Source organism: Trachypithecus francoisi, unplaced genomic scaffold, assembly GCF_009764315.1.
Source record: "Trachypithecus francoisi isolate TF-2019V2 unplaced genomic scaffold, Tfra_2.0 Lachesis_group14, whole genome shotgun sequence".
Taxonomy (NCBI): domain Eukaryota; kingdom Metazoa; phylum Chordata; class Mammalia; order Primates; family Cercopithecidae; genus Trachypithecus; species Trachypithecus francoisi.
In genome coordinates this window covers 52,808,268-52,818,169 of record NW_022681459.1, presented here as the reverse complement: position 1 = coordinate 52,818,169, position 9,902 = coordinate 52,808,268, and the positions used below count along the sequence as shown (strand labels likewise).

General features: G+C 53.4%; 1 pseudogene; it reads right to left on the bottom strand.

Moving 5' to 3' along the window:
* Positions 1-7,616: 7,616 nt before the first annotated feature.
* Positions 7,617-8,052, bottom strand: LOC117096715 (annotated as a pseudogene).
* Between the last annotated feature and the right edge of the window lie 1,850 nt (positions 8,053-9,902).

Sequence of the window (9,902 nt, the reverse complement as noted above, 5' to 3'; positions counted from 1 at the left end):
ACGATAAATCATCTGTGCTGCAGGTTCTACAAGGCTCCGTTGATTGTCACTGCGATAAAATTTGATCAAACAGTGTCATCCAGCGGGGAGAGGAGCCGGCAGTTCCCAGGAGGCGGGACCCACTGGCACTCCCCTGCCTGCCTCGGCTGCCAGGAAAATCAGCTCAGTTTAGACTCCAAAGGGGCGCCTCCTGATTCGCCTTTTATTTACACCAGGCGATCCTCCTGCCAGCGCGGGGGCTGGAGAATCCCTTCCCTGTTCCAACCTGCCCTCTGTCTGCCTCCTTCATTTTTCCCGACCACTTCCATTTCACAAGAGCACAATTTGAGTCATTATCAGCTTCCGACAGTTGCTTCAGCCTCTGCTATCTTTCCCGAACAAAAGTGACAATATTCAATTCAACCTGCTTGTGTGTCAAAGGGAAACGCAGATGATTAAGCTCTGGAGGCCTCATCTCATGTGGATTAAATGCACAAGCCCACACTATGTCTCCTTTTAGACACACCCGGCACGGCACAAAGCGGGTTGGCTTCAGAAAGTTGACAGTGAGAAGCCTGAATTCCTTACGGCACCACAATGATACTCAAAGGGCGGCTGCCCAGGGCAGATTGAAAGATTAAACCCAGTGTATTTGCAAATGGAAAACACGCTTCCATGCAACGCTTCACGTCGTGGGGATTGCGTGGCTGCGTTTCCCTGCGATCAGCCTCAGGGCTCCTGGCCACCCTCCTGTGGGAGGTGAAGGCCACTCTGTGTGAGTCTGTCTTGGGCTGGACCTCGGATGCAGCTGGGAATCGCATCAAGTCATAAGTCCATCTCTCAACAAATTCATGCAGTAGCCACAGTCCCCCGGGCTCCCCAGGCACCCGGAGACGGGGCTGATGGGAGAACAGACGGAGATACGCTCATTGCATTCAAGGGGCGTCCACCCTGGCGTGAGCCCTGCCCGGAATCGGATGGAGGTTGCTCTCAGCTCCTCCGCCCCAGTGCTGGGTGACCTTGGCCCACCCACTTCCCCTCACCGCGACTCAATTTCCTCAGCCGCTCCATGAAGGGGTTGAGCTGCGTGACCCCGGAGGCTCCTTCCCTCTCTACTTTATGATCACGATTGTGCGGTATTGACCGTGCCGGGGCAGGTCGTTTCAGCTCCGCGTGCAGCGCCGCTTTGTGCATTGATCTCAGCACCACTTCTCCAGTTATCCAAAGCTGACATCCCAATGTGACTTTCGCTGGGCATAAAACAAGCAGCCCAATATTGACTTTCCTGGATGCTTTCCTGTCTCCCACATCTCTCTCCAGTCTGTCCAGCTCACTGGGTTTCTCAATTGCTGCCCTAATCCAGGTCGCCCCTATGGGTCCCCAGGTGACCTCAGTGGCCTCTTATCTGAGCACCCTCCTCCCCTTCTGCACTGCTCTGTGGCTGGAACACTCAGGTGGGCCTCAGCTGGGCGGCAGGGTCCACACTGAGGCCTGAAGGCAGTGGGGGTCATGGGGGGCTCTGGCAGGGGCTGGCAGCACCATGTCCGCTCTGCAGAGCTATCACCCAGCTCTGGTGGTAAGGTCTGGAGGTTCATCTGGGACTGAGGCTTTGCCGGGCCAGCATGTGAAAGGGGAGGAAGATGGCATGGAGGGCATTTGCTGGGATCCAGAGCAGAGAAAGGAGGAGAGGGAAGCCAGAGACACCAAAGGAGCAGGCAGGGGGTGGTACTAGGAGTACAGGGAAGGACCAAGACAAAGGCCGTGATTCCAGAGGGACCCAGGGAATCAAGGTGGGATTGAGGCTGTTTCTGACATTGGCCGGGCCTGTCATTGTCCCTTGGGACTGAGGCAAGATAGAGGGAGGGTCGCTGGGTAGGAGGCATGCAGGTGCCAGGAGGTCAGGGTGCACGTGATCCAACCTCCATGCTGGGAGGGCAGAGTACACGTGATACGACCTCCATGCTGGGAGGACAGGGTGGAGGTGGCTCATTCTCCAGGCTGGCGGGGCCACTCTGATAATGACGAAGCAGGCAATAGGGACACCTGCAACCCAATGTGAGGTTGTGGCTGAGGGGTGGATTTGTCCCCACATTCATGTGTTGAGACCTAAACCCCCAGCTCCTCAGAATGTGACTACATGTGGACACTGGGTTTTTAAAGAGGTAATTAAGTTAAACTGAGCTCATTTGGGTGAGTCGTAACACAATACGGCCAGTGTCCTCATAAGAAGGGGAGATGAGGGCACAGAGAGGCACAGAGGGACATCTGTGTGAGGACACATGGAGGGGACAATGTCTACAAGCCAAGGAGAGGCCTTGGGAGGAACGAGCCCTGCCTACGCCTTGATCTTGGACTTCCAGCCTCCAGGATAGTGAGAGGATAAATCTGTGTTGTTTAAGCCACACCAGTGGTCATAGCAGCCTCCAGACGCTGATCCACCCTCCAGATGCTGATCCGTGAAACCTCAAAGGTTCTGTCTCATTTACCTTTGAGTCCCCCACTTCCTGCCAGACACTTGCTCTGTACGTAGACGGTGCTGATCTACCTCCGTTACTCAGTGTGACGTCAGCTGTCTCTCAGCAGCCATGCAGACATCCTTCAAGTTCAACAATAACTTATTATCCTCCAGTGAAAGTGTGTGATGCCTCCTCCATCTCCTAACACAGCAGCGCACGGAGCCACCTCCCGCTGCTTCCAGCCACCCTCTGTCTGCCCGCCTCCCTCTCGCTAAGTGTCTGTGAGGGGTGAAGTGTGCTGCGTGCACTACCAGGACTGCATCCCTTCATGGGCTCCCCCGTGCTAACCCACACCCTCCATGGACATACCTATCTCTACGTGGAAATCTCCAACTCGCTATTGGACTAATGGTTCAATAATTATTGTCCTAAAACACACCTGCCACCATCTCACAGTTAGCATGGCAGCATCTTATTAAAAACAGACAACCCCTTCTAAATGTTTTCCATAGTGAGGGTGCTGCTGTGTATTCGTTAAAATCTGAATGCTTTTTCGCTTCCTTCACCTCCCTGTCCTCTCTCCAGAGGGAATTTATCAGGAGCCACAACAGAATTTCCAAGGGCAGACACCGCAAATGGGACAGCCGTGGTGACAAATCACCGAAGGTGTTCCCAGCATTGTCCTGGCTGTTTGGAAATGGCTTCAGCATGTTCCACTATTTAGGTAGGAAGGGGTCCAGAAGAGCCCTTGAATGGCTGTTTTCTTACAGGGAAACCACGGGGCCTGGAGAGGGGGCAGGTGTCACGCCCTCCCAGGAAGACTTTGCTCAACTCTCCTTCAGGTGCAGGAGGTGTGGGTGCCCACACTCCATGGACACCCATGTGTGAGGTCACAGGCGGGACTGTGGCTGCAGGGCACACTGCCTGTCACCCAGATGTCTTCAAACCAGTTCTCTGTGGCTCCCCAGATGGGGCCTTGGAGTCCGGCTTTGTCCAGAGGCCCAGCAAGCCGGACCCTCAGTCCTTCAAGAGGCCAGCAGTCCTGGAAAGCTGCTCATCCCCAAATTACAACAGCCACAGCCGTGGGAGCTGTAGATTTCCCTGGTCTTGAAGAGACAATGCCCCTCCAGGTAGGTGATCCCTTCTTCTTCCTGAGAGAGGGAGAGGAAGAGGGAAGGAGCCAGAAGAGGTTAAATCCACCGGCTCTGGCTCACAAGCCACAGTCAAAGGAGGAGCCCATGGATTTCACGACATCCGGCTCCCCAGGCCTCATGTCCACCACCACCGACACTGAACGGCAGACAGTGTCCACAGAAGCTCAGCCGCGGGACCCAGCTGGTGATGGCTGGACTCTGGTGTGAGGGTCTCCTATCCTCTTCTCGGGGGACTTCTCTCTTTGAGTTGCATCTCTGGGGTCCTGCCTAACTCAGGGTGCCTGAATTCTTTGCAGAGAAGCTCTTTGGGGTTGAATCAGCTTGTGCTGGTGTGGGAAAGCCACATTATGATCTGATAAATGTATCATGTGTGGCATTGCACTTGTTGCTTATGAAAAATCAGCAGTTGCCTGGTAACCGAGATTGTCAGCTCCCAAACCTCCAAGGCCACGGTGCCAGGCCTGATGGCTTCTCAGGAGCCATCGCTGAGGCTGCAGAACAAAGTCTGATGAACCTGGGGCATGGGGACAGAGACACCCCCAGTCCTCGTTCAAAGTTTTCCCACGAAGAAAACGAATCAGGGAACCTCAGAGCCATGGTTTGTTGCTGCATCCAGCTTTAAGAGACAAGTGGGGAGGAAGCTCTTCCAGGCTCCTCATGGTCCCAGCAGCCACACAGGGACAGGCACCGTGTGGGGTGGTGGCTGCTGTTCGTGCTGGGTCTTGTGGGGACCCTGGGCTCATTCCCAGTGTCTGGGTCCCTTGGCACCCCCCCACCCATGACAGGCATTGCCCACATTCTGCCTGGGCTTGGGAGTGGCCCTAGATGGGCGTAGACGTCATAGTCCAGTGAGCTTAGCAGGGGGGCATCTGCTTCCAAGACTGTTTCTGGGTGCCTGCTCCCCAGTGGCCGGGCCCCTCTGTGGGGTCCATCAGCCACCCCAAAGGCCCTGTCCCACTGGACAGACCCCAACTCTGGCATGATAATTGAGAGAGGAATGTAAAAATCCCCCTGGGAACAAGAGCCAGACCCTGACCCTAGGCTGCATTCTCTGTCCCTTTCCCCTCCCAGGCACCTCATCCTTGAGGCCTAGATCCATCTCCGTCTCCCAGCTTCAGGGTCCTCCTCCCCTTCTCCACGTATACCCCACCCCTCATGGGCAGATCATAGCAAGCTGGAATCACACGTGTACCACCTCCTGGCTTTTGTCCATCAAGTGTGGACCACTGTGTTTTACTGTGTTGCCTTTATAGTAAATAGCTGGTGTAAAAAGACTTACGACCAAAATTATGTTAATAAAATCATGTGTGTAATCATCTGTCGAGAGAGGAAGCGTCACTGGCCTCTTGGGATTGCGAGAATTGAGCTAAAGACTGTGGAGGTTTGTTGTGAAAGGGAATGGAAACCTGAGTCTTCTCCGCCCCGGGGTTAACGCCTTTGAACCCTCAGTAAATGCACTGCGACCTCGGGGTGGCGGGAGCTGTCCCGGGTGCTGAAGATGTCAGGGAAGCAAGGGAACAGTGGGGTAGGGACCCCCCACGGAGCTGAGAAGCATTTGTTGGGCAGGGTGACCTCCTTCGTCAACTTGGTAGGCTGCCCCAGATTCATATTCTGCTCACCCATGCATCCAGCATTCATTTTTTCACTCATTCATTCATTCACATGCCAGGTCTTGGCCATCAGTGCCACCTTCTCACCACCCTCCACGCCTTGCTGTGACTTCACCTCCACCAGGCTAGCAGAGGACACGGCACACACACCTGCTGCACTCACTGTTGGCCCTGTCTGGAGCTGTTTGCAGGGCTTTATCCATGTCTTTCCAGGATGCACCGCGTGGACCCTGTAGCCAGACGTGTGAGTTCATCCAGGCTCCACCACTTCCAGCCATGAGACCCTGGGACAATCTTGTAGACCTTGGAGACCTCGTAAGACGGTTATGATAAGTAAGTTGATTCATAGACTCAACCCCTTGGGAACCGCGCTCTCCGTAAAGTGTGATGTGCTGTCTGCCCTTATTCTTACCAGGTCCCTGACAGCCTGGTGACAGGGCCCTGGGCTCATTCACCCTTTAACCCCCATACCTGTGGACACTGTGCACTCTCCTGCCACCACGTGAGGCCTTCTGCAATTCTCTCCCAGCAACCCGGCCTCTCATCCTGGGGCTGACTTAGTTTGTGATTTTGTAATGACTTATTCTCCACCTACCTCCACCCACTAAAGTGCAAATCCTACCAGATCTGGGCCTTGGCCATCAGCTCCCCAGGGAGTTCCAGGCCCTAGGACAGTGTCCCATGAACAGCAGGCACTCCTTCCATGGCTGCAGAATGATGGTGTGGCTTCGGCAGAGATGTCCCCCGCTTCAGGCTGGCCTTCCCGGAGAAAGACAGGCCCGTTCTCCTCTATTGTGCTTTCATTTTTAGAAGTTTCCTTGTTTGGGGGGCAGGATCACGCCTTCCTTAGAATAATTTCCTTTCCTATTTTCAGCTTATAAACTTTGGAAGCAAACAAGCTCTCCTCCTGTAAAAAGCACCCTGACAGGAATGCCGCCCACGCTGTGCTGTGCTGTCATTAATGAATTACCAGGATGGTGCAGAGCTATAAGCGCTCATCCGCGCCAAGCTGCTCCCAGAGAATGCAGCTTTTCTGGGCTGGATGCCAGGACAGCCTGGCAGCCCCTGGAGGGGCGGGAAGGGGAGCTACAGCCCGGGGCCCTTCTTCCGTGTTGGGAAAGTGGGTGTTGCCTCCTGCTCAATCGTGTTCATCCCAAATCTTTTGTATTTCCCATTGATCCACGTCTACAATGGACAGAGCAGCAGGAGCATTCAAGCCACTTCCCTGTAGGACGATTAGATCTTGACAATTGGATGCCGTAAGTAATATATATATATATTTTTGAGATGGAGTCTCGCTCTGTCGCCCAGGCTGGAGTGCAGTGGCATGATCTCGGCTCACTGCAACCTCTGCCTCCCAGGTTTGAGCGATTCTGCTGCCTCAGCCTCCCGAGTAGCTGGGATTACAGGTGCCTGCCACCACGTTTGGCTAATTTGTTTGTATTTTTAGTAGAGATGGGGTTTCACCATGTTAGCCAGGATGGTCTCGATCTCCTGACCTCGTGATCCACCTGCCTCAGCCTCCGAAAGTGCTGGGATTACAGGCGTGAGCCACCATGCCCAGCCATAATATTTAATGTAGTAGAATATTGTCTACCTTTTCTTAACACTTAGGCAACTCATGGTTTCCAAGAGACTCATGAGGATGAACATTGCATCTCTGGGGCCATTACTCTCACCCTGAACTGATGTTGAAGAATGGGAGTTCCTGCTTCACTGGGGGACTGTGACCTTATAGATGTGCCTGGCCTTGGTCATCATCGTTGGACTCCTCAAACACGGAGCCTGACGAGAGGTGGGCCTAGCGTTGAACACGGCCCCGTGAAGATCAGGCGTGAAGTAGACCCAGGGGCCTGGCTTGGCCTTCCCGCTGTGTCAGTCAGTATCTGAGCTTCATCTTTAGTTTAATATGGACTTTGGGAGGAAATCATAGTGTGTCTCAACAAACACATGGAAAGAACTGTTTACAACTTTTAAATGAAGTGAGACAAAAGCACCAGGTGTGGTTCTTGAGCACAATGTCAGGGTGTTTCCTTTTCATAACTGTGGCCTTTAATAATTGGAGACTCATAACACTCAGCCTGTGGTGGGCAGGACTGTGGACTTCACTCATGTTAACTCAGGCAGTCCTGACAAAAACCCTAAGAAACAGGTGCAAGTAAGACCACAGCTTGTAGTTGAGGAAACCGAGGTATGGAGAGGTTGGGTGACTTGTCCCAGGCAAAGAGCCAGCAAGAGGCAGAGCTGGGATTTGAACCTCGACCTTCCAGCCCCAGGATGGATACTCTTAGCCCCTCTAAGGCCATGCTCAATGCCCAGAAGCCAAGTGGGTCTGGAGCCCTCCATTGATGAATGACAAAATGCTCTAAACATTTCTTTTTTTCTCAGCCAACTGTGCTTTATTGACAGTGCACCACTCAGGCCGTGACCACATACTTCCGCAGCGGGAACAGCTGTTCCTTCCACTGCTGCTTCTTGGTCTGCAGGTTCTCGTGCTTGTTGAGTCGGCAGCGCGTGGCACGTGTCTTCTTAGGCCGCAGGTCCAGGGGCTTGAACTTCTTGCCCTTGTAGAATTTCCTGAGGTTTTCTTTCTGAGTCTGGTTAACAACTGTGAGAACACGGGCAATGGATTTGCGGACATTCGGATCTTAGAGAGCCTGGAGGCCGCGCCGCCTGTCACTTTGGTGACGGGCAGCTGGGACAGCTCCACCTTCACGTCCTCCAGCTGCTTCAGCAGCTCCTCCCTCTTCTTCCCGCAAAGGTCTCGGGCCTTGATCTTGGCCATTGCTGCACAGGCCTCCACCGCCTGCTCCTGCTCTAAACGTTTTTATGCCTTTTACCTTAAAAATATCTTCCTGCAAGTCTAACACTTTGCACTGGAATACACAGTGATGTAGAATTTGGATTGTTTTCACCCAGCATTTCTGCTCAACCTGGGAACGGATGGAGCCATTTGACTGTTCCCAACTGCTTTTATCACTTTCATTTGCACATTAATTTATTTACCGCCATCCACACCTCTAACCCTGAACAAGGTGTTGGGAAAGGTGTGTAAATGTGTGTCAACGGCATGCTCTAATTAAGCGTTGCTTCTCAGCTGAGGCACTTGTACCCCCCAGAGGTCATCAGGCAACGTCTGAAGACGTTCATGGTTGTCATAACCCTCGTGTTTGTGGCAGGGTTGCTGTTGTACACAGTAGGCAGAGGCCAGAAATGCTTCTGAACACCCCACAGGGCAGGGACAGCCCCGTCAGCCTCACAGAGAGTGACCAGCCCCAACGTCAGGAGTGCCATGGTCAGGAGTTTTCCCCAGGGAACCCCCAGGCCACTAATCCAAGAAGACCAGCACCACTGCCCTCCACACTTTGTACTTCTGCGAACACCAACCTCACGGAGGAGGTAGCCTTGAGTCATCAGCTCCATGGGTTGGTAAAAAGATGTGTCTCCCGGAGGAAGCTGAACGTACACTCAATGCTGGGCGTCTTTTAGAGCTCCTTTCCCTGCCTCGAGTACTCAGCCGACTTGGAGGGAGCCACACGTGCTAGCACTGGAAGGAAGGCCCCCTGTCCTGGATGCCTGTGCCACGGTGCCCACTCCACTCACCACCCCTCACTGTCATCTCCTGGTCACCGTGTCTTTGGCAGGGCGTGAGTGCCTCACCTGCAGGCTGTGGATGGGCGCGCTTGTGGTTCTGCCCGGGAGGAAGGTTTGGCACTGCTGTGGACTCAGCCTCCCATCTGTTGGACTCCTCTGCCTGCTGCGCTGGATCACCCCTTGGCTGCAGCGAGGCTGGCTCCAGAGTTTGCTCTCCTCTGGGGTCATCCTGCCCACAGCTGGGGCCCTTTCTGGCTTAGATGCGTGGATAAGAACAGCCTTTTCTTGAAGAGATGAGGAGTCCTTTAAAGGATCACCAGCAGCGATGAAGCCAGATTCTTCTTATCTGGTCTGTAACGAAGCCAGCCAGGCAGAGCCGGAGGTCCCGGCATCCCTGAGACCTGAGACCTTTTCCTCTCAGCCACATGGACCTCCATGTGAGTGCCAGTCATGACTCATGGCTGTGAAACTCTGCGTGTCTGGTTCCCCCTTCTTCCTTCTCATTTTTTTCTTTTTTCTTTCTCTTTCTTTATTTCTTTTCTTGTTTTTTTATTAAGTCTTGCTGTCACCAAGGCTGGAGTGCAATGGGACGATCTCTGCTCACTGCAACCTCCGCCTCCTGGGCTCAAACATTCTCCTGCCTCCGCCTCCCAAGTAACTGGGATTACAGGCCCGCACCACCACACCCAACTAATTTTTATATTTTTAGTAGGGGTGGGGTTTCACCATGTTGACCAGGTTGGTCTCAAACTCCGGACCTCAGATGATCCATCCGCCTCGGTCTCTACAAGTGCTGGGATTACAGGCATGAGCCACCACACCCAGCCTCTTTTTTTCTTTCTTCTTTTACTCCTTCACAATCCTATGAGTCTCACATCAGAGTCTGGCATTATGACCTATGCAGAAAACTGAGTAGCTCCTTTGACTTTCCACGTAGGCTTGCCCGGCTCTTATTTATGTCGGGACTGGCATTCCATCCAGGCGTGGGAAGCTGCACCATATTTTTATTCTTGACTCTCACGGATGACAGGAGTTAGGATACTGTGGCCCTCCCCTCTGTTGGACCACAGTATACGCTGTGGTTTATGCTGTAAAACCTTAGAGGCATG